The following is a 27522-nucleotide window of genomic DNA, read 5'->3' as shown; positions in this document are numbered from 1 at the left end:
TCCAACAGGGCATTGCAATGCTCTGCCATCTTATCATTTTACCTTTCAGTTGCTTTCCAAGGGTACCTGAGATTTATGGAGAGAAACGTCAGTGTTTCTGTTAATGAAGAGCTAAAGGATGTGAGAGTTGGACTATATAAGGAAAGCTGAGCGCCGAAGAATGGATGCTTTTGAACTGTGGTGTTGGAGAAGACTCTTGAGAGTCTCTTGGACTACAAGGAGATCCAACCAGTCCATCCTAAAGGAGATCAGTCCTGGGTGTTCATTGGAAAGACTGATGCTGAAGCTGAAACTTCAATACTTTGGCCACCTGGTATGAAGAACTGACTCATTGGAAAAGACCCTGATGCTGGGAAAGATTGAAGGTGGGAGGAGAAGGGGACGACAGAAGGTGAGATGGTTGGATGGCATCACCGACTCAATGGACGTGAGTTTGAGTGAACTCCGGGAGTTGGTGATGGACAAGGAGGCCTGGTGTGCTGCAGTCCATGGGGTTGCAAAGAGTCGCACATGACTGAGCGACTGAACTGAACTGAAACGAGATCCCTGGGGAGTGAGGCAACACCATGACCTCTGGCCAGAGGACTGGCTGCCACACATTACTGGATGCACTGGCCCTGCCTGCTTCCAGCCTAAGCAGATAAGGGACACTGCCCTTTGGACGTTTCCGCAGGTAAAGTCGAGGCCGCATGGCACACGCCCTACCCCGCGGGCCCACGGTTCCTGGCAGCCTCTGCACACACTGTCTCCACACCAGTCACCTCTGCTCCAGGATCAGGAAAATCACGGCAATTCCCTGCCTCTGGAGCCCACAGAACGCAGCCACCGCCTGGTCCGCCAAGACGGGCAGCTAGGTGCCAGTTACCGCGCCCTGGCCCAGGGTCCTAGGTCCTCCGGGGCTTTAGGAGAGAGAAAAAGACACCACCAATGATGTCTCAGCAGCTTCCAGGGTAGCCGAAAGGCAAGACATCAGGAAATGGTGCAAATGGAAGTCAAACAGGCCTCAGTTTTCCAGGCAGGGAGAAGCGAAGGATGGAGTGGCGGGTGCTGAGGACGGGTGATAAAGCCGCGCTCCAACAGAGACGTGGGGGATGCATACGCCGTCTCCCTTCCTGGACAATCCATTCTGAGACTCGCTGGCTTCTAAAGGCATTTTTTTTCCCTCCCCTTTCTCATCCAACATAAGTGTTAGAACTGTATCCCATATATAGGAAACTCAAATGTAAACTGCTAAAATTCTACTTTTAGTAGAACACTGATCCGTCAAAATATTGATGATCCGGTGGTTATGACTCAGCCTTGCAGGGGGTGTGGGTTTGATCCCTGGTCAGGGAACAATTATATAACCCCACATGCTGAGCAGTGCAGTGAAAAAAGATTCAAAACAAAACCGAATGAAAAAAAGAGAAATTAACAGAGTGAATCATAACCGTGAAACTAAGCCTGAGAGATGAGACAAACACACACGAGTCTAGGCACCGCTGCTGTTTGCTGTTGTTCAGCCGCTAAGTCGTGTCCAGCTCTTTGCATCACGGTGAACACAGTGAACAACAGAGTCCAAGTGGGCAGGAAAAGGCAGGCTTCTCACGGGGAGGTGGGTGGTGGGGGTGGTGCACCTTTATCCTGAGGACGGGGACCGTGCCCGCGGCCTGGGCAGCCGACTGGCACACATCTCCGACCGCTCAGGAAAGGCGTGGACAGAGCGCCGGTCTGACTCTACCAGAGAAGCAGCAAAGAGAGAATCTGGAGAACGTTCAGGACGTTCAGTCACATACCAGCGCTTTGCAGAGAGTCAGGAAGCCTCATTATCTGATTGGAATGACAAAGCGGGGACTCACTTGGCTGTTGTCTCCCGAGGGTGTTGCTGTGTCTCAACCATCTTTGTCCCCTTACGTTACTTTTTTAAGTTTTTTTTTTTTTAAGTATTTATTTATTTAATTAATTTATTTGGCTTTCCAAGGCCTTAGTGGTGGCATGCGGGATCCAGTTCCCCCCATGCATTGGGAGCCTGGAGTCTTAGGCACTGCACCACCAGGGGAGTACCCCGCTACACACACATTATTAGCAGAGCTCCTTGGACCTAGAAGGCCTTTTGTAAACGTTCTCCGAAATAAAGTACTAAATAAAAGTTCACCATCTAAACATATTTCTATGCTGTGGCATCTGACACTCAAGAAAAAGAGCAAGTGGAATTAGGCTGGAGTTCTCTCACTCAGAACTCATGTTCGCCTCAGAAGGGTCCAGCGAGAGAGCTGAGCAAACGCCAGTCTTTCAGTGCGCTTCTCTCTACCCCGCTCTGCTCCGCTCTTACCGCGCCGTAAAGCCCTGGGGGACGGTCCCTTCTCAGGCCTGGTGATGCCGCCTCCGAGCAATCTGCTGACAGCTGTCTTCACTCAGGTAAGTCTGACTAGACTTCATTGAGTGATTAAAGGTAAAAGAGGGGATTTTTGTCAAAAGAGTCCCATTTGTGGGGCAGACAAGCAGCTTTCAGACAAGGAATTTTTCCACTTTCCATCAACTCTAATTTACTACCTTGTCAGCTTCTTTGTACTTTCCTGTACACTTCATGGAGATTACACAACTATTGAGGTGACTTCTGGCTTAACTTGTTGGTTTAGGACTGGAAACAACATTTCAAAATAAACAAAATAATGCTAAAAAGCCCTCTGCACCTTCACCTTGCACCTGAAGTTCACTGAAATAGATTAATCATTAGTACCTGTATAATGATTGACAAGGTAAGTATAGAAAAGGCCTAGGAAACGCATTTAAAACAGAAAAGTACCAGAGTATAATAGAAAGAAAACAAAGGACTGTGCATTTTAATGAATTAAATCAAACATACTAGGAGAGTCTGCACAATAGGTTTGACTAGAGCTTTCTAGATCTTTTCCAACAATGCTTAAGGCGTGAAATTTTGTAATCAAGAGTCTGGCAGGCAGAAATGGGAGACAAAAGGACAGTTGTGACCCTCTACACCTCTGTCTTTAAAGGTGCAAAGAGAATGTTCCCGATCATTTCCAAGAAATCTCCCCCCAGTTTTATGCAAAGGTCACACTCTATCATGTTGGTGTTCTAGCACGTCAAACCCACTCCTTCCCATATTCCTGAAAATGGAGTTATCGTTCTTAAATATAATCTTACTTTTGTGGATGGTGATACCAAAATAATCACAGGCAAGTGGCAACTTTGGACACGCGTTGGTGTCAGCTGCAATGGAATGTGAGTGAGCTGAGAACCAAAGTCAATGGATGCAGCCACTATGGAAAACAGTATGGAGTCCCTCAAAGCACCAAAAATAGAGTTATGTGATCCAGCAATCCCACTCCTGGAGGGATAGCCAGACAAAACTACAACGCAAAAGGATACATGCATCCCTATGTTCTCAGCAGCACTATTTACAACAGCAGAGACGTGGAGACAACCTACCCGTCCATGGACAGACAAATGGATAAAGGAGTGGCAAAGACAGACAGAGGAATACTGCTCAGCCACGAAAAAGAGTAAGACAAAGCCGGCGGCAGCAGCACGGACGGACGTAGCGATCACCATGCTAAGTGAAGCAGGTCACAGAGAGAGACAAACGCCACATGACGTTGCTTGTATGCGGAGTCTAGGACATGACACAGCGGAGCGTACTTGGGAGACAGAAGCAGACTCACACAGAGAGAGACAGATTCCTGGTTGCCAAGGGGGACGGGGGTTGGAGATGGATGGTCTGGGAGTTGGAGGTTAGCAGATGAAAACTATTACACGTAGAAGGGATGGACAACAAGGTCTTACCGCGTAGTACAGGGAACTATATGCAATACCCCGTGACAAGCCGTGATGGAAGAGAACATCAAAGAGTGTGCGTGCGAAGGTAAAGTGAAGTCGCTCAGGCGTGTCTGACTCTGTGCGACCCCGTGGACTGCAGACCGCCAGGCTTCTCTGTCCATGGAATTTTCCAGGCAAGAATACTGCAGTGGGTTGCCATTTCCTTCTCCAGGAGATCTTCCCAACCCAGGGACTGAACCCGGGTCTCCCGCATTGTAGGCAGACGCTTTATCGTCTGAGCCGAGCCACCAAGGAAGTCCTGAAAAAGTATGTGTGTATATATATATATACACATATAGCTTATATATATACAAGGCTACTACGTAGCGCAGTCAGTAAAGAATCTGCCTGCAATGCAGGAGAGCCGAGTTTGATTCCTGAGTTGGGAAGATCCCCTGGAGAAGGGAATGGCAACACACTCCAGTATGCTTGCCTGGGAAGTCCCATGGAGAGAGGAGCCTGGCGGGCTACAGTCCATGGGGTCACAGAGTCGGACACGACTGAGCAACTAAACCATCACCGTATGTGTGTATATACACATATAACTGAAGCACTTTGCAGCAGAAATGAACACAGCATTGTAAATCAACTCGACTTCAATTAAGAAATAAATGTAAGAAGTTGTGAGCAAAAGTCCACGGAAATGTAACTCATATTTATGACACAAACGCTTTGACCCAATGAAGCAGCGGGGAGGACACTGAGCTTCTGCCGCTCAGACGACAGACAAGCAGTGAAGGATCAAGGGCCTTGATGGTCACAAAACTGAACGGTGACACCCCAGGCAGGGAGGGCCTGGTGGGCGTGGGAGGAACGTCCCACGGACGCCAGGACGCGAGTCAAGCTGGGGCTCACTGCTGGGATGGGAGCCGTGTTTCGTGAGCTTGGTGGACCATGTGCGTTCCCCTGAGCTGGTGACCATACTTCTCCTGGAGACATCTTGGGGGGACCCACAGCTCCAGGGCAGGGGTGTGGGAGCCGAGACGGGGCGGGGAGGGGTGCAGGGGGCACACCTGGAACCAGGCCCTCCGGAACAGTCACTGCAGCGCTTTCTCTATGGGTCCACACTGGGGCAGGGGAGGCAGCCCTGGTCCCACTGGCAGAGGGGCCAGAGGCTCAGAGAGGGGCACGCCTTGTGCAGCCGAGACGTGAAGAGAGACGCGATCGAGTGACAGCAGAGGCAGTGTGACGAGGGCCATCTGGGGACACCCTGAGGGTCAGGGAGCCTCCACCAAGGAGGGGATGTCCACGCAGAATCTTAGAAGGTGGCCATAAAGAAGTGCAGCGGAAGAAAAAGAGTAAGGAGGTGTTTCTAAGAGAAGGGCACAGCCTGTGTGCAGAGATGACTTGAAATACCACTGAGTAGCTGAGAAGGTCAGGATCACCCACATTGAGGGGCTGGACCCGCGACCCATGGCCGCACAGCAAGCAACCCCACAGCCCAGCGGCTTGAACGCCATCCACTGTGTTAGCTCACAGTCCTGTGGGTCGGCAACTCGGGCTGGGCTGGCGGGGCCTTCCTTGGTCAGCGGGTCACCGTGGCTGGGGGGGTCAGTGGGGACGGATGCTGGGTGCAGGCTGGGCCCTTCTCACCATGTGGCCTCCATCCTAGGAGGCCAGCCCGGGGCTCCTGCAAGTGCCTTCGTCTTCCAAGAGGGAGTGTGGGAGCTTGGCGACCTCACTCGTAAATACTGCATCACTTCGGCCAATTTCTGCAGGTCAAAGCGAGTCAGAGGTGAGCTGAGATCCAAGTGGTGGGGAAATGAGCCTGGCCTCCGAGAGGGAGCCCCAGAACCTGGGACCCTTTTTGGTGCGGCGTGGGTTGGGGGTGGGGGCCTGCACAGGGAAGAGGCTGCAGTGCAGTCCAGGTACGTCACCGCCCACGGCTCAGGACTCCGCCTGTGGCCTCCACCCTGCAAGCAGGAAGCAGCCACGGTGGGTGACGGCAGGACGGTGACAGGGAGGAACTGCACTGGGCTTGTTCTGGCAGCAGGTGGAATCCAGAGTTAGAGGAAAGCAGGCAAGGTGAGAGGCAGCAGGACTCCTCCAGAGTATGCGGTGACTGCTCCCGGTAAGAGGACACGCCCTGGGGGCTGATCTGGGGAGGTGGGAGGGAAGGGGACAAAGACCTAACATGGCCAGCGGGCAGGGGTGGGGCAGGGAACTCAGACGGAGCCTGGGCTACACCTCTCCAGCTCAGGTAACTGGGAGACGAGGTGCCGCCATGAAACCGGGAGCGTGAAGAGAAGAGCCAGTTCCCAGAGTGGAGAGTCGTGGAGAGGGAGGGTGGCGAATTCAGGGGCGGGCTGTGGTGGCGGTGTCTGCGGGACGCGCAGGCTCAGCCTCTGTCAATGCCTCCTCTTCTGGAAAGTTCTAAGGATGTTACCAGTGTTCGCCTCCTACAGCTCTTAGCAGCAGGAGCATCAGCCGGGCAGATGAAGCCCCATCCTGCTCTGGGTGACCTTGGATACCTGAAACGCAGTCTCAACAGCTGTGATGGGGTTACTAACATCCACACGCTGGCTGGCCCGAGTGTGTGTGGATCGACTGTCCCTCCTCCTTCCTCAGGTCCCCCCGCCCTACCCCCACTTTTATCCCTTAATCACGCCCTTCCTCCTGCCTGGCTGGACCTTAAAGAAGGCTGAGTGCCGAAGAATTGATGCTTTTGAACTGTGGAGTTGGAGAAGGCTCTTGAGAGTCCCTTGGACGGCAAGGAGATCAAACCAGTCCATCCTAAAGGAAGTCAGTCCTGAATATTCATTGGAGAGACTGATGCTGAAGCTGAAACTCCGGTACTTTGGCCTCCTGATGTGAAGCGCTGACTCATTGGAAAAGAGCCTGATGCTGGGAAAGACTGAAGGCAGGAGGAGAAGGGGACGACAGAGGATGAGATGTTAGGTGGCATCACCGACTCGATGGACATGACTTTGAGCAAACTCTGGGAGCTGGTGAAGGACAGGGGAGCCTGGTGTGCTGCAGTCCATGGGTTTTCAAAAAGACAGACACGACTGAACGACTGAACTACAACAAAGGCAAGAGCAAGCTGATGGAGACATACAGCTCACAATACCCCTTGGCTGGGCTGAGCTGAGCACCAGGAGGAAGGGGAAAAGAGGCAACATCTGTATTAGATTCTACAAGTACCAAGAAGAATGTCGGAGACCTATGAGGCCTTCACGTTGCTGAAACAAAATGAGACAGTAGGAAGCAGATTACTCAAGGCCGACTGATGGTGTCAGCCCATGAATGTATTTCCACTGCCTGCCCTGCGGTGCTGAGAGCCTAGATAAAGGTTTTATGGGAAAGAGAAAAGTCCCTTTATCTTTAACTTCTCCAAGCCAACTCAATGAAATCTAAGTTCATTCTAAACCAAGAGAAATCAAGTAGAAAGACAATTACTTTCAGTAGTTGTATATCTTGGAGGCTAATTTTGGCTTTATGATTTCAGAAACTTGATAACAGATGTGTCCATATTTTCTTTTTTAAAAAACCATTAAAAAAAAATCAAAGTGTAGTTAATTCCCAGTGTTCTGTTAGTTTCAGGTGTACAGCAAGGCGGTTCAGTTATACACATATATACATATATAGGGCTTCCCTGGTGGCGCAGAGGGTAAAGCGTCTGCCTGCGATGCGGGAGACCTGGGTTCGATCCCTGGGTCGGGAAGATCCCCTGGAGAAGGAAATGGCAACCCACTCCAATATTCCTGCCTGGAGAACCCCATGGATGGAGAAGCCTGGTGGGCTACTGTCCACGGGGCCGCAAAGAGTCGGACACGCCTGAGCAGCTTCACCTTCACATACACATGTATGTCCTTTCCCAGATTCTTTTCTATCACAGGTCGTTACGAGATACCGCATGTAGCTCCCCATGCTGTACAGCAGGTCACGGCTGTCTATCTTTCATACATAGTAGCGTGCATCTGTTGTGCGTGCATGCTCAGTCGCTTCAAGCATGTCCGACTCTTTCTGACCCCATGAACTCTAGCCCGCCAGGCTCCTCTGTCCACGGAATTCTCCAGGCAAGAATGCTGGAGTGGGTGGCCATTTTCTCCTCCAGGGGATCTTCCCGACCCAGGCGTCAAACCCACATCTGTCGGTATCTCCTGCATTGCAGGCGAATTCTTTACCTACTAAGCCAGCTGGGAAGCCCGCATATCTGTTAATCCCTGCTAATTTATCCCTCCCCAGGACCACCCCCTCGGGAAACCATAAATTTGTTCTCTAGGTCTGTGAGTCTGTTTCTGATTCATTAGTAAATTCACTGATAATGCTCTTTAAGATTCCACAGGTGATAGCATACAATCCAAGTCTTCGTCTGACTCGCTTGCCTTAATGTGATCCTCTCTAGGTCCAGTCTGTTGCTGCAAATGGCAGAGATGTGGCTGTGTCCAAACCGCTCTCCTTTAACTCCCGCTTCGGTTCTGGATGAGGTCAGAGGCATCGCATTCAACATTGGGCCGCAGCGGGCAAGGTCTGAGCATCCTCCCATTTTTCCGGTCTGACACGGAACCACAGAGGGTCAGACACGGGGACTCAGAGTAAAGCAGGCCTCCCTCTAGTGACAACATTCGGAGAGATGGGAGATACCAGAAGTTTCTGGGGAGACAAGCTCCCTCCAGTAATGCTCTGAATGCCCAGAGCCAGCTTGGCCTGCAGAACCATCTGGGAATTCAGCATCAGCCCTTCCATAAACGCACTCAGAGGAGCACCTTCATGGACAAGGTCCCACTTTCTGGGAGGTGAGAACCACTTTTTGGACATTTTCAAAAACTGCGCTAAGCTACAGGACGAGCCGGTGCGTCCAGTGTTCAGAGGGGCCTGCCCGCCGTCTCTCTCGCCCGACTGAACGGTGATGCGTGCTCACTCTCAGGGTCTTTTGCTCTGCAGCGGGTGAGACGACAGTAAGGAAAAACCCAAAATCTGGGATAGTAATACAGTGTTGTCACTGGGTTCATCCTCCTCCATGAGGATAAAGAGATTGGGGAAAAAGTCCTCTTCATCTCTCCCCAGTTCTATTTGGACAACTGACACACAATATTACAATTTTATTTCTACAGTCGCCAAGGGATGGTTTCTCTTCAGCTTCACGGGTCTGTGAGCGGCTGCGATAGGCATACGGGGGAGACCACCGACTAGGGCAGCACTCCCACTCCTGAGCTCCAAGTAATCGCGGGGGACGGTGGAAGGCCATGCAGACCAGCAAGCTCCCAGGAAAGCAGACACAAGCTGCACTGAGCACTGAAGACGGAGAGCTTCAGGGGGAAACCCAATTACCACACTCAACAATTAAACGGGAGCTTAGCTTTGCAGAAGTTCAAATTTTTTTTATTTCTTCATTGTTTTTATTTTTTGTGATTTCTTTTTTTACGGTGCCATTCAGCCTGTGGAATCTTAGCTCCCTGACCAGGGACCAAACCTGTTCCCCAGCAGTGGAAGTGTGGAGTCTTAACCATAAACCACCAGGGAAGTCCCAAAACCACTTTTTTAAAAATTTATTTGTTTTTAATTGGAGGATAATTGCTTTACAGTATTGTGTTGGTGTCTGCCATACATCAACACGAGTCAGCCACAGGTACGCATACGTCCCCTCCCTCTTGAGTCTCCCACCCTCTAGGTTGTCACAGAGCAGGTTTGAGCTGCTTGCATCATAGAGCGATTTCCGTCTGGTAATGTACACGTCCCCATGCCGCCCCCTCAGTCCGTCGCGCCTGCTCCTTCCCCACTGGGTCCGCAAGTCTGCTCTTCATGTCTGCATTCCCACTGCCGCCCTGTAAACAGGTGCATCAGCACCATCTTCCTAGATTCCATACACATGCCTTCATATACGATATCTGCAGGACTTCTTTTTTTAAATTCAGACTTTAATCTTAGCCCAGAGATCAGGAAATGTGAGTTCTGGAGTCACCAGAACTGCCACAGCTGCGCAGGGGTTGTGTAACTCTGGAGCTGACTTACAAAGTCCCTAAGGGTAGGGGGATAAAGGCCGTCATCTCCCAGAAAGCAAAGGGGAAAGGCAGATGGAAATGGGAGGAGACAGAGGAGAAAGTGAGAGGAGCAGTCCAGGGGTGAGACTTATCCAAGCAGAGATGTCCCGTGGGAGGGAGGCGGGGAGTCGGGGCGAAGGAAACGCTCCGTGAGAACTGCCCTCAGAACTGAAGGCTGTGCGTTCCCAGGTCCCCAGGACAGGGGGTGAATGCAGGCCCCCATCAAGGCAGAGCACGGGGAAATTCTGGAACACACTGGGACAAGAGAGGCCACCAGACCCTGCATAGGAATGAGCTCCACCCCCACAGCACATCTGTACGTCCAGCAAAGTTAGCCGAGATACCCAACTAACACAATGGGCTATATACTTGTTGTTTTAGTCTCGAAGTTGTGCCCAACTCTCTGTGACCCCTGGATTATAGCCCACTGAGCTCCTATCCACAGGATTTCCCAGGGAAGAACGCTGGAGCGGGCTGCCCTTCCCTTCCCCAGGGACCTTCCCGCCCCAGGGACTGACCCGGGTCTCCTGCGTCTCCTGCCCTGGCAGGCGGGCTCTTCACCACTGAGCCGCCTGGGGAGCCCGGGCTCTCTGGCACTGCACTACAACAGGGTGGTAACACTTTCACACAAGTGATGCCTAAAAACAAACAGATGCAAAAACCAAGGAAAGCACTTTGAACCTGGCAGTACAGTGCCTTGAAAAGTGCAGTAGTGACTGCAGAGTGAAACTCAAAGGCGCTTGCTCCTTGGAAGGGAAGCTATGCCAAACCTGGACAGCACGTGAGAAAGCAGAGACACCACTTTGCCAACAAAGGTCTGTCTAGTCAAAGCTATGGTTTTTCCAGTGGTCATGTATGGATGTGAGAGTTGGACCATAAAGAAGGCTGAGCACCGAAGAATTGATGCTTTTGAACTGTGGTGTTGGAGAAGACTCTTGAGAGTCCCTTGGACTGCCAGAAGGTCAAACCTGTCCATCCTAAAGGAAATCAGTCCTGAATATTCATTGGAAGGACTGATGCTGAAGTTGAAGCTCCAATACTTTGGCCACCTGATGCGAAGAGCTGACTCATTGGAAAAGACCCTCATGCTGGGAAAGACTGAGGGCAGGAGGAGAAGGGGACGACAGAGGATGAGATGGTTGGATGGCATCACCGACTCAGTGGGTATGAGTTTGAGTGAGCTCTGGGGGATAGTGAGGGACAGGGGAGCCTGACTGCTGCAGTCCACGGGGTCGCAGAGGCGGACACGACTAAGCGACTGCGCAATAACAGCAGGGCAACAGCTGGCATCCCGGGGCTCGCGGCAGTTCCAGCTGCATCACCGCTGCTTTTACATGTTTCTGGACATCCGCGGCTTGAAACAGAGACACCGTACAACCGTACTCACAAGCACAACCACGTGTAGAGGACCCACGCACACAGCAATGTGCGCCAGATACCTGAACCAGCGGACACGGCTGGACACATAAACACATGTTCAAATGTTTGAAAGTTTGCAGCTTGAAGGCTCATATGTGGGCGCCTTGACTCCCTGCTTCAGAACGCTTTTGCCTTTCTCAGCAGCAGCACTGGAAGCAGAAGGCGACAGGACGGCACGCTTACAGCGGGGAGAGGGGGGACTCCCACTCGCAGCTCAGCGTCCAGGTGAGCGGGCCACCAGGTGGGGAAGCAGGAAAGCACTGGTGTGATCTTTCAGTGCGGTGACTGTGCCTCTCTCCGAGACTCCAGAGCCCCTCCCTCCCCTGATAACCTGGTGCTTATCTCGTCTCACAGGCAACGATGGGGGAATGTGTTTTTTAAGTGGAGTTATGAAATTCAACTCAAGCACCTCTTCTAGCCATCTAACTGCAGTGAGGTGTTGAAAGCTGCTCGCGTCCCATCTGCTGTGGGTCTATAGGCTCTTATGCGTCAGCCTGACGTCGTCACTGGCCACCATGCAGACACAGCACTGCTCTAACTTAGAGATTCTGTTGCAGTGGATGACGGAGGCTAACGCTCCTTGAATCTTCATAACGTGCCAAGCACGCGTTAACTCGTTCCATCCTTGCAACAACCCCACGAGGAAGGTCCTGTGAATATGCTTACTTTAGAGGTAAGGCAGCTGCAGTACAGAGAGGCTACAGCCCTGGGCCCAGGGTCTCAGCACAAGTGGAGGTGGGGTTTGGACCTTGCGGGCCAGCCTCCAGTTTCCGCTCCTAACCCACCACACTACTATCCTTGGTAGAGTTCATGGTGTAACATCTCCCAGGGCTCATGTTTCACAGCCTTCTGGTCAACTACTATGATTTTTGAGGTTTGTCATCTAGTTTCTGAATTACCCACAAGCTGTTTTTCCTTCCCAGTTTAGTCTATGTTAAGAGCAGACACTGTTGCAGGAATGTTATTCTTAACTAGACTGTCTGGTAAAGTTTAGAGCTGAGAAAAAAACCCAGCATCATTTCAGTTTGTTTATTAAGTGGAGATTGGAGATTTAAAGTCATGGCAAAATGAAACCCAGATGATTAATGGAATGCCCAGTTCTCATGCACTGTTTGCATATTAAGTGGAGAACTGTCTACTCAACTTTGCCAATGGCATCGGTTTTCCAAGTGTCTTTAAGTTGGGCCGCGTGAGTCTTAGCTGATGACTTTAGGGCCAAGCCTACAGTTTTAATACCAATTATGAGTGAATCATTTTTTTGTTTTTAAACACCGGTCTTGCTGATGTATAACTGGCATACAATAAACTGTACATATTCATTTTTTTTCAATTTGTATTATATATATATATTTTAAAGTAATTATTTTTCTGTGTCGAGTCTTAGTTGCTGCCCGCAGGCTCTAAGGCGCTCATTAGTCAAAACACACAGGCTTAGTTACCCTACAGTGCGTGGGACCTTAGATTCCTGACCAGGGAATCGAATCCGTGTCCCCTGCATTAGAAGGCGGATGTGTAACCACTAGACCACCAGGGAAGTCCCTGTATGTGTATCAAGTATACACTTTGAGAAGTTTTGATATCTGCACACACCTGTGAAACCACCATCGCTATCAGGATAGTAAAAATATCCGTTGCCCCCAGAGTTTCTTCCTCCCCATCTGTAACCTCTCTCTCAGCCCTCTGGACCCCCAGCCTGCTGATCTGCTCTCTCTCCCCTCTGGACCCCCAGCCTACTGATCTGCTCTCTCTCTCCCCTCTGGACCCCCAGCCTACTGATCTGCTCTCTCTCTCCCCTCTGGACCCCCAGCCTGCTGATCTGCTCTCTCTCTCTCACCCCCTGAACCCCCAGCCTACTGGTCTGCTCTCTCTCTCACCCCCTGGACCCCCAGCCTACTGGTCTGCTCTCTCTCTCACCCCCTGGACCCCCAGCCTACTGGTCTGCTCTCTCTCTCACCCCCTGGACCCCCAGCCTACTGATCTGCTCTCTCTCTCAGCCCCCTGGACCCCCAGCCTACTGATCTGCTCTCTCTCCCCTCTGGACCCCCAGCCTACTGATCTGCTCTCTCTCTCCCCTCTGGACCCCCAGCCTACTGATCTGCTCTCTCTCTCCCCTCTGGACCCCCAGCCTACTGGTCTGCTCTCTCTCTCACCCCCTGGACCCCCAGCCTACTGGTCTGCTCTCTCTCTCTCACCCCCTGGACCCCCCAGCCTACTGATCTGCTCTCTCTCTCAGCCCCCTGGACCCCCAGCCTACTGATCTGCTCTCTCTCCCCTCTGGACCCCCAGCCTACTGATCTGCTCTCTCTCTCCCCTCTGGACCCCCAGCCTACTGATCTGCTTTCTGTCACTGCACATTGTCTGCATTTCCTCGAGTTCTATATAAACAGGCTCGTTCAGTGTATACTCCTGTCTGTTTCCTTTCACTCAGCGTACTTCTCAGAGATCCATTCATGTTGTTGCACACATCCAGAGTTCAGTCCTCTTCACTGCAAAGTAATATTCCATCCACCTGTGGATGGACATCTGGACTGTTTCCAAGGTTGAGTTATTACAAACAAAGCAGCTACCAACATCCATGTATCAGTCTCTATATGGACAGGTGCTTTTCTTCCTCTTGGCTAAATACCTGGGTGTGTGATTGCTGGATCAAATGGTAGGTGTTTAACTTTTTAAGAGATTACCAAACTGGTTTCCAAAGTGTTTGCATCGTTTTTCATCTCTACTAGCAGTGTATGACGGAGAAGGCAACGGCACCCCACTCCAGTACTCTTGCCTGGAAAATCCCATGGGCGGAGGAGCCTGGTGGGCTGCAGTCCATGGGGTCACAAAGAGCTGGACACAACTGAGCGACTTCACTTTCACTTTTCACTTTCATGCATTGGAGAAGGAAATGGCAACCCACTCCAGTGTTCTTGCCTGGAGAATCCCAGGGACAGGGGAGCCTGGAGGGCTGCCGTCTATGGGGTCACACAGAGTCGGACACGACTGCAGCGACTTAGCAGCAGCAGCAGCAGCAGTGTATGAGAGGTCCAGTTTCTCCGTGACATGGCCAACATTTGGTGTGGTCACTCTTTCGAATTTCAGCTCTTCTAATGGGTCTGTAGTAGCACCTTGTCACCTCTGTGAAAGCTGTGAAACCCAAGCACAGGGATTGCAGGCAATTTGCATTGCCCTGGCAACTGATGACGTGGGGCATCCTTCCCAAGCTTATTGGCTGCCATGCATCTTCTTTGGTGATGTGTCAGTTCGGATCTCTCGCCCATTTAAAAACTGGGTTATTTCCTTACCGAGTGAATTTCCTAAGTGTCTCCCTGTTTTCTGGTTACAAGTCCTTTTTCGGCTTATGCTTTACAGAAATTTAGTCTCAGTCTGTAGTTTGCATTTCCATTTTCCCAGCGCTGACTTTTGAAGAGCAAAAGTTCATTTTGATTAAGTCCAGTTCAGCAGTTTTTCTCCTTTTGTGGATTGTGCTATCGGTGTCATAACTATGAAACTGTTGCCCTCCTGGTGGGCTTCCGTCTATGGGGTCACACAGAGCTGGACACAACGGAAGCGACTTAGCAGCAGCAACAACCCAAGGTCACACAGGTATTCTTCATTCTTGCTTTCTTTAGATTTTACATTTAGATCTATGATACGTTTTGAGTTCATTTTTGTATATGGTGTGAGGAATGGATCAAAGTTCAGTTTGGGCACATGGACAAACAGTTTTGAAAAGATTGTCCTTTCTCTGCTGAACTGCCATTGTACCTTTGTAAAAACACTGATTTCTCTTAGTAACAAACATGGAGTTTCATCAAAAGCTTCTTCTACATCTATTGAAATGATCGCGTAGTCTTTTTCCATTCTGTTAATTTGGTGAATTATGATAATTTTTGATTGTTAAACCATCCTTACATTCCTGGGCTGAATCCATTTGGCTATGATATAACATTTTTTTATACATCATAGATTCAATGTCCTAAACTATAAATTAGAATTTTTGTATCTATGTCCAGAAGGGATTTTGGTATTTAGTTTTCTTTACTTGTAATGCTTTTGCCTAGTTTTGGTATCAGATAAATGCTAGCTTCATAGAATGAAATGGAATGTACTCCCACTTCTTCAGTTTTGGGGAAGATATTGTATAGAATGGTATTATTTATTCTTTAGATATTTGGTAGAATCTACCAGTGAAGCCATTTAAGCCTGAGGTTTCTTTGTAGAAAGATTTTTTTAAACTACAAATTTTATTTATTTAATAGATGTAGGGCTAGATAGATGGTTGATTTATTCTCGAGTTTAGTTTTGGAAATATGCGCATGTCAAGTAACTTGCCGTTTTGTCTGAGTTGCCAGATTCATTGGCATAAAGTTCATAATGGTTCTTTCTATCCTTTGATAGCTGTAGGGCCTGTAGCGGTGTCACCCCTCTCATTGCAGATATTAGTAGCTTGCATCTTTTCTTCTTTTTCTGAATAAAACAGGCTAGAAGTTTATCAATATTATTTATCTTTTCACAAGAACCAGCTTTGTATTACTATTTCATTGGTCTTCTCAGTTATGTTTGGCTTTCTATTCATTGATTTCTCCCTGATCTTTATTATGTCCTTTTTTGTACTTATATCGGGTTTAATTTGCTCTTCTTTTTTCTGTTCTTAAGGAGATCTTTCTTCTTTTTCAGTAAGGTGCTCAGTGTTATAAATTTGCATCTAAGTACTGCTATAGCAGAGTCCACAAATTTCAACATGTTGTTTTTAATTTTCATTCATTTCAAAATACTTTCTAATTTCTTCTTTGATTTCTTTTTTGATACATGGCTTATTTGGAAGCATGCTATGTAATTTCCAAATATCTGGTGAGTTTTCACTCACGTTTTTGTTAGTGACTTCTAATTTAATTCCGTTATGTCAGAGAATCTGCTTCATATGACTTAAACCTTTTAAAGTTTACTGTGATGTGTTTTATGGCCCAGAATACACTGTGTCTGGTACATGTTCTGTGTGCACCTGACAGTGATGCACAGCCTGCTGTTGTTTGGTAGGTTGTTCTATATAGAAATGTCAGATCAAACTGACAATATTGTTCAAGTCTTCCATATCCTTGTTGATATTACCTATATCTAATAAATTATCTGACTATAATTTTATATTTGTCTGTTTCTCCTTGCAGTTCTCTCAGTTTTTGCTTCATGTATTTTAAAGCTCTGTTATTAGATACATAAACTTAAAGAACTGTAAATCTTCCCAAAGAACTGATCCCATTATTTCTTCAAATGTTTTTTTTTTCTGCCCCCTACTTTTTCCCTAGGGTCTCCAATTATGCATACATTGGCTGCTGTTGTTCACCAACATAGCGATGGCTCTTTTCATTTTTTAAAATCACAATAACTATTTTACTGCTTAATCTAACATACATACACGTCAGTATATATCAGTTCTGGGTAAGTTTAACTCATTGATCCCCACCCCTCCCCCCATTATGGATCCTCTTTTCTGGTTTTTCAGCTTATCTAGTAATCCTTGATTAGATGTCAGACACTGTAATTTACTTTTTACCTTACTCAGTACTGAGTAATTCTGTATTCCTATAAAGATCCTTGAGCTTTCTTCTGGGATGTAGTTAAATTACTTGGAAAAGATCCTTTTGTATATTAATTTTGAGAATCGCCAGGCAGGACCATAGCAGCATGTAATCCAGTGCAAATATCCCCCTACTGGGGCAAGATCTTTCTGAGTGCTCTGTCCAATTCCTCTTGAAGTGTGAGGTTTTCCAGACTGGCAAGTGGAAACAGGCACTGTTCCCAGACCCATTAGCGTGCCAGGCACTGTTCCTGGCCCAGCTTGACTGCTGGGCACTGACCCTTCCAGTCCTCCCAGATGGCGCCTTCACTGGCCTCAAGCAGCTTCACTCACACGCCTGCACCAGGCTGCACGTAGCAGGCTCGGAGCTTTCTCCTCTGGTGCTCTGCCCTGGGAAACTAGGCCCTTTGGTCTCTGCAGACTCTCAGCTCCATCTCCTCTGCTTAAAGACCCTGCCGAGCTCTGCCCGGCGCCTCCTTCTGGCACCGCAGCCTGGAAACTCACTCGCATCACACCTCTCACCCTGTTTGTTTTCAGCGCCATTCACTGCCTGACGTCCAATGTATGGAAAACATTGTTTCATACATTTGTCTGGATTTCTGGTTGTCTCTGGCAGGAGAGTAAATCAGCTCCGTTCCATCTTAGACAATGGAGCCAATCATTTTTACACACACAGAATAAGTTGGTCACAAGGTCACAACCACTTTCTCTCAATCTTTTAAATGTGAAATGTGAAACGGTAACATAAAGTTATATGGCCCATCAATTGCACTCTTGGGTGTGCCAGCGACACGAAAACTCAGGTTCACAAAGAAACCTGAAGGCACACCAAGGGCACAAGCGTCAAAAGGGAAAACAAATCGGACGTTGAATTCTTTTAAAAAAGTGCGCTATAAACATTATCATCAAGAAAGTGAAGACAACTCACAAAATGGGACAAAAGTGTGAAAATCAAATATCTGACTCAAGACTTCTATCCAGAAGATACAAAGCACTCTTACAGCTCAACAACGAAAAGGAAGATACCCAATTAAAAAAAGGGCAAAGGATTTAAGTAGACATTTCTCCAAAGGAGATATACAAATGGCCAACAGGTGCATGAAAAGATGCTCGATGTCTTTGGCTAGGGAAAAGCAAATCAAAGCCACAGTGAGATACCACTTCACATCCACTAGAATGACTATAACACAAAAAACAGACAACAGCAAGTATTGGGGAAGATGTGGGGGACCTGGAACCCTCGCACATTGCCACTGAGACTATAACATGATGGAGCCCTTTGGAAAACAGCTTATCAGTTCCTCAGAGGGGTCAGACATAGAGTCACCACATGGCACAGCAATTCCGCTTCTAGAGAAATGGAGAGATACATCTCCACAAACACTGGTTCACGCAGCGCTCACAGCAGCATTGTTCATCACAGCCAGAAAGTGGAGCCACTCACACGTCCACGGACTGATTACTGGGTAAAGAAAGTGCACCGGGCCGGCACGTGGGTGCGCTGCTTCTTCAGGTGCGCCCAGCTCCTTGCGAACCCACGGACTGCAGCCCGCCAGGCTCCTCTGTCCGTGGGATTCTCCAGGCAAGAACACTGGCGTGGGCTGCCACGCCCTCCTCCAGGGGGACCTTCCAGACCCAGGGGTCAAACTCCCATCTGCTGCACTGGCAGGTCGGTTCTTTACCACTACCGCCACCTGGGAAGCCCCAAAATGCATCTATCTATACAATATTCTTGGTGACAAAAAGAAATGAAGTATTGATTTGTGACACGACATGGAGGACCCTTGAAAACACTGTACTGAGTGAAAGAAGCCAGGCACAAGAGACCGTGTACTGGGTAAATCCATTGATATGCAACTGTCCACGACAGGCCAATTGTAGAGACAAAGCAGATGAGCGGTTGTTGAGGGCTCGGGGTGGGGTGTGCAGGGAATGAGGCACGATTGTTAGTGGGTATGTGGTTTCTTCCGGGGGTGATGAAGATGTTCTAAAATTAGATTGTGGCAATGGTTGCACAACCCCATAAGTATAATGGAAACCATGGAATTGTATACTTTAAACCATTGTTTAAACATACCAGTTACATACTAGTGTATGGTATGTAAACGACATCTCAATGGAGCTATTTAAAACCTGCGGAGCAACTTTATTCATGATAGCTCATAACTGAAAAGAATCCATATGTCTTCTGATGGTGAATGGTTCCAAAAACTTGGTATATCTGTTCCACAGAATACAACTCAGCAAAAAAAGGAATGAACTATTAATATATCCAATAACCTGTATGAATCTCCTGAGAGTTACGCTGTGTGAAAAAGCTAGCACCAAAAGGTTACATGCCACTTCTGTTCGTTGTTCAGTCGTTAAGTCCTGTCTGACTTTCTGTGACCCCATGGATTGCAGACCTCCCAGGGCTTGCTCAAACTCATGTCCATTGAGCCGGTGATGCCATCCAACCATCTCGTCCTCTGTCACCCCTCCTCTCCTCCTGCCCTCAATCTTTCCCAGCATCAGGGTCTTTTCCAATGAATAGGCTCTTTGCCTTAGGTGGTCAAAATATTGGAGCTTCAGCTTCAGCATCAGTCCTTCCAATGAATATTCAGGGTTGATCTCCTTTCGGATGGACTGGCTGGATCTTGCTATCCAAGGGATTCTCAAGAGTCTTCTCCAGCACCACATTTCGAAAGCATCAGTTCTTCGGCGCTCAACCTTCTATTGGACTCATTATGCACCACTCTCAAAATGATACATTGACAGAAATGGAGAACAGACCACCAGGGTAAGGAAGAGGCTGGGGTTTGAGAGATCGGTGTGGGTCTGAAGATGACTGAGAATGTTCTGGACACATGACTATATCCTGGCTGTGAAGCGGCACTGTGGTCTTATAAGGTGTTTCCACGGGGGAAACAGTGTAAACAGTACGGAGATCTCTGAATTATTTCCTACAACTGCATGTGAATCTACAATTATGTCAAATTTCAAAGATTTTTTTCATTTTAAAAAAGTACTAAAAGGGAGATAAATTAGGAGTGATATTTTCAGAACAGGTGAGCTCAGACTCACAGTTCTGATCTGCAGCTTGGTAAGTAAACATGGTAATAAACGTAATAGATGGTAGAACCTGTCCTTTTTTGTTTGCTTGCTTTTTTGGTTTTTTCACTTGGAAGTAATTTCACTTACAGAAAAATTGCGCACGCACGCAGACTAGTATTAAGAACATTGTGAACTCTGTGCCCTTTATCATATTTACTAGTGATTAACATTCTACCCACTTGCTCTGTCTTTGTAGGTAGGTAGCCATACAGCGTGTGTGTGCATGTGCGTGTGTGTGTATCTGAAGCATGACTCTATCTCCCTCAATAACAAAGTACCTATTTTCTAAGAATCAGGATATTCTCTTATACACTAGAGTACGTTTATCTACAGGACACATCAATTTCAGCCAACTGAATAGAGATACAAGGCTTTATGATTCAAGGTCAAATTTTTATCAGTTGACCCAATAATGTCCTTGACATTATTGCCTCCAGTACAGGGTCTAGCGTGGGGGTGACCTACGGCATTTCGTTGTCATTTCTCTTTTAATGTGAAATACTTCCACTGCTTTTGTCTTTTCATGAAAGTGACTTTTTAAAGGCTCACCATTTCTACTACTGTTTTTAAATAGAACGTAGACATTGCTTTAAGGGAATGGCAACCCACTCCAGTATTCTTGCCTGAAGAATTTCATGGACAGAGGAGCCTGGTGGACTACCATCCATGGGGTTGCAGAGAGTCAGGCGCTTCTGAGTGAGTAACAGGCACACAGTAGCTTGCGTTTCGGTAGGTACCTGGGGAGAAGAGCCAGCGCTTCTGGAGAGCCTCTGCCTTGAGATGCCGCAGGTGCCCTTCCAGAGCTGGGTGCTTCAGCTGCCTCGCAGCCTCTCTAGCGACTTTTGTCCGTTTGCCAGCTGGACAATGTTTCCCAGGCCTTCCTATTTGGAACTAGAGGTTCCCAGAGCCACATAGCTTCCATTCTTATTCATCACGACAAATAAAAGAAAACTGAAAACAATTATTCTGTAAATTCCCAAACAAGAAGAGGTTGACCTAACGCTGATTTTCAGCAGCTCTGTAATTCCAACATTTATCGAATGTTGGTAACAAGCAACCAAGGGCCCTCTTCCGGAGCAGGCTGTAGATCAATTGCTTTTCTAAAGAAACCAGGGTGAATGCAACTTAAAGCGACAAGGAGCCGAAAGGAACAGAAGCAACCTGTGTAAGGGGGAAAAGTGAGTCTACTGCTATCAAGTCAGACTCTGCATGAAAATGAGAGAACCAGGAACTCTATGAAGGGTTCATTCACAACAGCCAGCGCCGGGGCTTATGAGAAGGAGATGGTCCTGTATCTGCGGTAACTGGCGATTCGCATCCACTGCACCAAATCTGGGAGGGGAGCGGGGACTGACACGCAGGAGGCTCTGCTCGGCCACGCTGCCGGGGAGAGGAGGTCTGGGGGCGGGAACAGCTGTCCACATGCCTCTTAAGCAGCATGTCCTGACGTGACCTTGGTCTTTGAGGGCTGACAGAGCTCCAGCCTAGCGTCTTTTGGGGTCTGGTTTGCTTGTTTCTTATTTGTTTTGATAGATTGTTCCTTGCCTCTATCCTGCCTCCGCCCAGCCCACAGCAGCACTCCCCTCCCCTACTTGGACTTCCGCAACATCCTCCTAACTGGCCAGCTAGCCAGCTGCTCCCCTCTCCGAGGGTCACCAGCGACGCTGCCAGTTGCATCCTGAAGTCCCGCCCTGATGGCCCCACCCCTGCTTTACGCATCCCTCTGAGGTGCATGGGTTCCAAATACCTGGACTTACAGGTAAGGAAGGAAATGACAGCCCACTCCAGTATTCTTGCCTGGAAAGCCCCACACACAGAGGAGCCTCCGGGCTACAGTTCGTGGGGCTGCAAAGAGTTGGACACAACTGAGCATCTGAGCATGAGCAGACCCAGGGAAAGCATCACCCAGGGCCACACGGCCGCTCAACCGTCAGCGTCTCTGCTCCAAGTGGGACCGCGTCCACACCGCCCGGCAGCCCGAGCTGCTCTCTGCCGGGTCCTCAGTGAGCCCCAAGAGCCTCACGGCTGGCCTGTTGCTTCTGTCCCCAGACCCAGACGACAGCCAGAGGGAGCCTGGACCAGCTGAAGAGCGGTGTGTGGCAGCCCCTGACTCAGACCCTGCCCCGGGGGCGCTGCGTTCACAGAGCACACAGCCAGAGGCCTCACAGTGGCCCCAGGGCCCTCCAGGGGACCTGCTGCCAGCTCCCTGCCGGCGCCACGTGTCCGGCGCCACGTGTCCCCCCTCCGCGTGCTCCCCTGGCGAGCCTGGCCCCGGCTGCCCTTGGCCCCGGGACACTACCCACCCCTGCAATCTGTGGAGCCTCTCACCTTCCAGTCCTTTCTCAGACATCATTTTCTCAGTGAGGCCACTTGGCCGTCCTTCCAGCGCCCTGGCCCTTCCCTGCATGCACGCTTGCCCACCTGCCCACACACAGCATCTCTGAACACACCAAGCCAAGCTCGGATGTGTCCACTGCGCTGATTGTACATCTCTCCCCACCAGAGAGCCAGCTCTCCAAGAAAAGAGATTTGTGGATTTTTGCTCCCTTATGTATCCCTCAACCAGTGCTTAAGAATGATGCCTAGCACAGAGAAGGAGCTTAATAAACATTTGCAGGAGTTTTACCCTGAACTGATCCAATGTCTCTTCATTCCCCTTTGCAACCCTGTGTTCCAAAATAAACTATTCAGGGCCTTGCCAGACCCACCTCCTAATTTCTAGCCTCTATACTTTACCCTATTCCTCTGCCTGGAATGCCTCCCATTCCCATACATGTCAGGGGAAGCTCAAATACAATTTCTCCCTGAAACTTTCCTGGATTCATCAGATGGAAGGACCCCAACCTTCACATCACAGGAATTGATTGAAATAGATTGATGTCTGTAGTTTGGCCACCTGATGTGCAGAACTGACTCATTGGAAAAGACCCTGATGCTGGGAAAGACTGAAGGCAGGAGAAGGGGAAGACAGAAGATGAGATGGTTGGATGACATCACCGACTCGATGGATATGAGTTTGAGTAAGCCCTGAGAGTTGGTGATGGACAAGGAGTCCTGGCATGCTGCAGTCCATGGGGTTGAAGAGTCAGACATAACTGAGCGACTGAAGTGATTGATGTCTAAATGCCCAGCTGATCTGGGACTCCTTAAGGCAGTGTTCACAGCCCAAAAGGCAGGTGTTCAATAAATACAGACTGATTCAACCTAACATCAGTGCTACACTCTGGACATTGATCCCTTTCTTACAAAAACACCTCATATCATTTCAAGCAACGAACCAGCGAAAGGAGTTTACGTGGGGAACACAACCAAGGGTCAAAGGGCTGAGGCCGGGCATGGAGCAGGTGCTCTTCTGAAGAAACAGGGGTTTATGCAACTTCAAGTGACAAGAAAGGTAAGAGAACAGAGCGATCCATTTAAGGGGAAAAAAAGATGGCAAAGTTCCTGAAGCACCTTCGAAGACGTTCTGGGGAACACTGCATGGGGGGTGTCAGGGCCAATTACGGTCTGTAACCAGTTTCCAGAGTCCACACCATTCAGCTGAGCGCAGTCGGGATGCCCACGTGAACTTGGTGGTGAACTTACAGGTCACTAAAGGAAATCAGCCCTGATTTTGGTACATGAGGCCTTTCCAGAGAGAACTGACCCCTTCCCAAAACACTGTACAGCCATCTGTTTATTTGGGCTACATTTAGTGCCAACACTCGGGTTCGATGCCTGGGTCGGGAAGATCCCCTGGAGAGGGAAATGGCGACCCGCTCCAGTGTTCTTGCCTGGAGAGTCCCATGGACAGAGGAGCCTGGCGGGCTACAGTCCTTGGGTTCCCAAAGAGTCGGACACAACAGAGTGACTAAGCACGCATCCATGTTAATGTCAGCAGTGGGGTCAATTATCTGAGTAGAGGTCTTGTATACCTGTTTCCTTAATAGGTTTATTCTTAGGTACATGACATATGCAGTCTAATTTAATTCTTAATAGACTGGATTTTATTAGAGAGCTTTTTTCCAATTCTTTGAACTGAAGTACAGTTGATTTATAATGCTGACTTCATTTCTGCTGCACAGCACAAGATTCCGTTATGCACATACATACATCCTGTTTTTAACATTCTTTTCCATTCTGGTTATCATAAAACATTGAATATAGGTCTCTGTGCTGTATAGTAGGACCTCCTTGTTTATCTATCTGATATATAAACGCTTAGATCTGTTAACCCCAATGTTCCACGCCACCTCTCCCCCAAGCCCCTCCCTTCTTGGCCACCACCAGTGTGTTCTATTTAGCGTAGTTCAAAGTTTACCGGAAAACTTAGAAGAAAGTACAGAAAGTTCCCTGTTCTCCCATTAGTAACATCTTGGTAGCGTCATTACCACCGATGAGCCAACGTCAGTGCGCTGATTAAAGTCCACAGTTTACACCGGGTGCGCTCTTGCTGTTGCACGCTCTGTGGTGCAAACATATAAGGATGTAAATAAGCTATGGTTTTTCCAGTGGTCACGTACAGATGTGAGACAATAAAGAAGGCTGAGTGTCAAAGCATTAATGCTTTTGAACGAAGACACTTGAGAGTCCCTTGGACTGCAAGGAGATCCAACCAGCCAATCCTAAAGGAAATCAACCCAGAACATTCATTGGAAGGGCTGATGCTGAGGCTGAAGCTCCAATATTTTGGCCACTTGGTGTGAAGAACTGACTCAGTTGAAAAGACCCTGATGCTGGGAAAGATTGAGGGCGGGAGGAGAAGGGGACGACAGAGGATGAGAGGGATGGTGGAATCACTGACTCAGTGGACATAAGTCTGAGCAAACTCTGGGAGATAGTGAAGGACAGGGAAGCCTGGCGTGCTGCAGTCCATGGGGAGGGGTTGGATACAACTGAGCAACTGAACAACAGCAAGTGCCTATTACAGTGTCACACAGGGTAGCTTCACTGACCTAAAAGGCCTCTGCGCTCTGACGCATCCTTTCCTCCACCCAACCCTGGGCAACCACTGATCTTCTAACTGTCTCCATAGGTTTGCCTTTTCCAGAATGTCACAGAGTTGGAATCATGTAGTCTGTAGACTTCAGTTTGGGTCCTTCAGGTATATGATATTTTCGGTAATAGCATCAGTGATATCACTTGCCAAAATGTTTTACAAAGAGGCAGTACCAGTTTACAGTCCCATCAGCAGCATGAGTTCCTGCCAGACCACGTCCTCAGATTTGACACTTGGCCAGTCTTCTTAATGTAGCCATTCTGGCTGGAGTTTAATATCTCTCTACTACTAACAGGCTTCCCTGCTGGCTTGGACAGTAAAGAATCTGCCTGCAAAGCAGGAGACCCGGGTTTGATCCCTGGGTTGGGAAGAACCTCTGGAAAAGAGAATGGCAACTCACTCCAGTAATCTTGTCCAGAGAATTCCATGGACAGAGGAGCCTGGTGGGCTACAGTCCACGGGATCACAAAGAGTCAGTCACAACTGAGAGACTAACACTTCACTACTAACAGCAATATCTGCTGCTATTAATTTACATTTTCCTAATGACTAATGATGTTGAACACCTTTTCATGTGCTTACTTGCCATCTAATACCTTTTGCTGAAGAATCTGTTCAAATATTTTGCCCATTTTCGCTTTCATTCTTAACTGGGTTGCTTGTTGTCTTCTTACTGAATTGTGAGAGTTCTTTACAGATACAAGCTCTTTGTCAGACACATGTTTTGCAAATATTTTCTCCAAGTCTGGGGCTTGTCTTTTACTTTCTTAAATGCCTTTTGATGAGAAAAAGATTATACTTTTTAAAATTTTATTTATTTATTTATGGCTGTGGTGGGTCTCCATTGCTGCGTTCTTTTCTCTCGTTGTAGCAAGCTGTGGGTGCTTCTTATTATGGTGGGTGGGTTTCTCACTGCAGCGGCTTCTCTTGTTGTGGAGCACAGCCTCAGTAGTTGTGGCACACGGGCTTACTTGTTCCACAGCCTGTGGGATCTTCCCAGACCAGGGATTGAACTTGTGTCTCCTGGATTGGCAAGTGGACTCTTTACCACTGAGCCACAAATGAAACCCAAAAGTTTATAATTTTGATGAAGTCTAATTTATTAGATTTCTTCAATACAGCTTGTATTTTTTCATCATGATCTTCACCAACCCTGAATCACTGAGATGGACTCTGTTTCTTCTAGAAGCTTCTGCAGTTCCCGCTCTTTAGCTTAGGTCTATGGCCCACTTCAAGTTCTTCCTTTTTAATATGACGTGATATGGGGGCTGGGATTTGTTCTCTTGCATGTGGCTAGCCAATCGTTCCAGCACGAATTGTTGAAAAAAAGCGTCTTCTCCCATGGAAACGGTCTGTCACCCTGTTCACAATCAGCTGGCCACGCAGTCGGGTCTATTTCTGAACTTGCTGTTCTGTGCCGTTCCTCTGTTTTTCTGTTTTCACATCGATACTATATTGTCTTGAGACTGTGGCTCTATCATTCTTGAAACCAGATAGTCCAAGTGCTTCCTCTGCATTCTTCTTTTCCAACGTTGTTTTAGCCACTCCAGGTCCATTGCATTTCCATATAATGTTAGAATCAGTTTGTCAGCTTCCACAAACAGGCATGCTGAGATCTGACTTTGATCACTGAATCTGTAGATCATTTGGGAAGAACTGCCGTCTTAATGATACTGAGCCTGATAATGCGAGAGCATGCTGTGACTCGCCATTTATTCAGGTTTTTCAAAATTCCTCTCAGCCACGTTTGGTAGATTTCATTGTTCAGATCTTAGGCATTTTATCCAGAAGCATTTCATGCTTGTTGATGTTCGATTACTTTAAAAGAAATGTCCAGGTTATTTTAAAAAATTAATTAATTTTTGGTTGTGCTGGGTCTTCATTGCTGCAAGGGCTTTCTCTAGTTGCTCCAAAGTGTCGGAGCCTCAGCTTCAGTACCAGTCCTTCCAGTGACTATTCAGGAAGGTTGGTTGATTTCCTTTAGGATGGACTGGTTTGATCTCCTTGCTGTCCAAGGGACTCTCAAGGGTCTTCTCTAGCACCACAGTTTGAAAGCATCAGTTCTTCAGTGCTCAGCCTTCTTTATGGTCCAACTCTCACATCCATACACGACTACTGGAAAAACCATAGCTTTGACTAGACAGACCTTTGTCAGCAAAGTGATGTCTCATTTTAATGCGCTGTCTAGGTTTGTCACAGCTCTCCTTCCAAGGAGCAAGTGTCTTCAAATTTCAAGGCTGCAGTCACAGCCTGCAGTGATTTTGGAGCCCAGAAAAATCCTCCCTTCTAACTTTGAATCTGGGTCCAACATTTTATCCTTTGTACTTTCAATGTCGTGAACTATCTTAGAGAGTTCTATTAACGTGATGGGGGAAAGGGCTAGGCTCACTTCCTGTGTGGTACTTTCAACCATTTTCCGCAAGCATGTGGATAAGTCACTTTTACTAAGCTCCTCTGCCTGCCCCTCTAGAGTGCTAAATAGCAGCAGTGTCCACATTCCCACTTTTGAGCCTGTAAAAAGCAGAGAACCTTCTCTGGCTGAAATGAGGCAGGAGGGGAGGTGGGAGAGGTTCAGGGCATAAGGACTACACCCACACAGCAGGTTTGGGAAACCACACGGGGCCATGAGCCAAGGAATGTGGGCACCTCTGGTTGGCAACCAGGGAGAAAAC

At 48.3% G+C, this 27522-nt stretch overlaps 1 protein-coding gene and 1 long non-coding RNA gene across 3 annotated transcripts in view; one reads left to right on the top strand and one right to left on the bottom strand.

Moving 5' to 3' along the window:
• Positions 1-27522, bottom strand: part of PPARA (peroxisome proliferator activated receptor alpha) — a 70916-nt gene that overhangs the window by 31832 nt on the left and 11562 nt on the right. The window lies entirely within an intron of this gene.
• LOC108636077 lies at positions 4813-9140 on the top strand. The gene is made up of 2 exons (XR_001918138.1): positions 4813-5887; positions 8165-9140. It is a non-coding gene; the product is annotated as an uncharacterized LOC108636077 (long non-coding RNA).

This window comes from Capra hircus, chromosome 5, assembly GCF_001704415.2.
Source record: "Capra hircus breed San Clemente chromosome 5, ASM170441v1, whole genome shotgun sequence".
NCBI classification, from domain to species: Eukaryota; Metazoa; Chordata; class Mammalia; order Artiodactyla; family Bovidae; genus Capra; species Capra hircus.
Note: the sequence above shows the minus strand (reverse complement) of the source record. Positions and strands in the feature narration are given on the sequence as shown.